This window comes from Cucurbita pepo, unplaced genomic scaffold (genome assembly GCF_057944985.1).
Source record: "Cucurbita pepo subsp. pepo isolate OVF unplaced genomic scaffold, ASM5794498v1 scafford_64, whole genome shotgun sequence".
Taxonomy (NCBI): Eukaryota; Viridiplantae; Streptophyta; class Magnoliopsida; order Cucurbitales; family Cucurbitaceae; genus Cucurbita; species Cucurbita pepo.
In genome coordinates, this window is record NW_028257968.1 from 57,501 (window position 1) to 60,000 (window position 2,500).

Sequence of the window (2,500 nt, forward strand, 5' to 3'; positions counted from 1 at the left end):
GCGCTCACCCTGCACGCCCCCGCACACCCCCGCGCCCCCACTCCCCTCGCACACGCCAAGCCCCATCCTATGCTATGTGCGATACATGTCCTACCAACAGCATATCAAAAGTGTTGGATGTTACCTCCATAAAAAAAACATCATACCCAATGCCTATGAAACGTGAGTACACGTATAAAGCCTTGAAGGTTAGCCCCTACAACAATTCATCACACCTAACATCCGTGGAAAGTAAGAACGTGTATAAAGCCTTGGACTATAAAAATATCATCAAACCCAATACCCGTGAAAAGTGAATGTTCATTTTTAATGCTTTTTTTTTTTTTTGGAACTAAGAAAAGAGTGACACCCGTCAAATTTAACTATTTTTTCTTTTGCTTGTCTAAAACAATAAAATGAAGAGTTTTGATACTAGAGCAAATACATTACACTAAGACACCAACCATGACCGCGTTTTTACAACCATCACCCATTAATTGTGAAAGTACATGTGGAGTGGTCGGTTTGTTGTAATATTTTTTTTGGGAACTAAGCAACATGAAAGAATGATTCCCACAAAATTTCAGATTTTTTTGACCACTCTAGCTATTTTTTCTAATTTCTTATTATTTAATATTTAAAAATTCATTAAAAAAAATTGGTTGGTCGAAAAATTATGAAACTTGATTTCTAGATCCATTGGAATGTCCAATTCATGAATCAATTGAGTTCATGGAAAAAAACATTCTAAAACTTGAGATATTTGACCGTATGACCGCTCAGAAAAATCGTATCTAGGCCTGGCAGACCAAAATGCCTCAAAATGTACTATATAGGGGGGTGACTAGTCTGCATGGGCTGGGCACGGGGGTACCCCCTATATCTTCCGCCACCCCCACGCCCCAAGCACTATGCGCCGCACAGGGGCATATGCTTGGGGCGTCGGGGTGGTGGTCGGAGGCCGAGGGCGGTTGACGGCGGGGTGCGGTGGCGGAACGCGCACGGTGGGGCAGTGTCGGAACGTTCCCGTGCGCTCGCCAGCCCCACCCCGCCCCACCCGCGTGCGCCCCGCCCGCTTGCCCCCGTGCGCTCGCCCGCCGCCACGCCCTCATGCTCCAGCGCGCGCGCGCGCCCCGTCCCGCCCCGCCCGCGTGCTCCCCGCGCGCGCGCGCCCGCCCCGCCCCGCCAGCGTTCGCCCCGCGCGCGCGCGCGCCCCGCCCCGCCCCGCCAGCGTGCTCCCGCGAGCGCGCGCCCCCCGCCCCGCCCAGCGTGCTCCCGCGAGCGCGCGCCCCGTCCCGCCCCCGCCCGCGCTCTGCTGCGCGCGCGCCCGTGCCTGCGCCCCATCCATCACCCATTAATTGTGAAAGTACATGTGGAGTGGTCAGTTTGTTGTAAATTTTTTTCTGGGAGCTAAGCAACATGAAAGAATGATTACCACAAAATTTCAGATTTTTTTGACACTCTAGCTATTTTTTTCTAATTTCTTATTATTTAATATTTAAAAATTCATTAAAAAAATGGTTGGTTGAAAAATTATGAAACTTGATTTCTAGATCCATTAGAATGTCCAATTCATGAATCAATTGAGTTCATGGAAAAAAACATTCTAAAACTTGAGATATTTGACCGTATGACCGCTCAGAAAAATCGTATCTAGGCCTGGCAGACCAAAAATGCCTCAAAATGTACTATATAGGGGGTGACTAGTCTGCATGGCTGGGCACGGGGGTACCCCTATATCTTCCGCCACCCCCACGCCCCCCAAGCACTATGCGCCGCACATGGGCATATGCTTGGGGCGTTGGGGTGGTGGTCGGCGGACGAGGGTGGTTGACGGTGGCGGTGCGGTGGCGAAACTTGCGCGGTGAGGCCGTGTTGGGTGCGCCTTTGGGCGTGCGACATGAGCCTTGTTGAGGAATGGGAATGTTGCGATGTTGCCTTGTAACTTGGGCTGGCTTGAGGATGGTTGATGGCTGGTACGATGATGAAACATGCAAGGTGGGGTGGAGTCGGGTGCCTTCGGGCGTGCGACATGAACCTCGTTGAGTGTGTGACGTTGTGGTGATGCTTGGCCAGCCTTGGGCCAGCCCTATGTTTTGAAGGCGTGTGGTGCCAGAACATGTTCGGCTGGTCGGAATCGGGTGCCTTTGGGCGTGCGACATGAGCCTCGTTGAGCACGGAATGTTGCGATGTTGCCTTCTACTTGGGAATCTCTGGTGTGAGGACTGTGGATGGCTGCTGGTACGATGATGAAACATGCAAGGTGGGGTGGAGCCGGGTGCCTTCGGCGTGCGACATGAACCTCGTTGAGTGTGGGACGTTGTTGTGGTATGCCTCCCTTCCTTGGGCTAGCCCTATGTTTTGAAGGCTGCGTGGTGGCGGAACATGCTTTCTGAGGCGGTGTCAAATGACTTTGGGCGTGCGACATGAGACTTGTTGAGCATGAATGTGGCCTTCTAACTTGGGCTGACTTGAGGATGGTTGATGGCTGGTACGACGACAAAACATGCAAGGTGGGGTG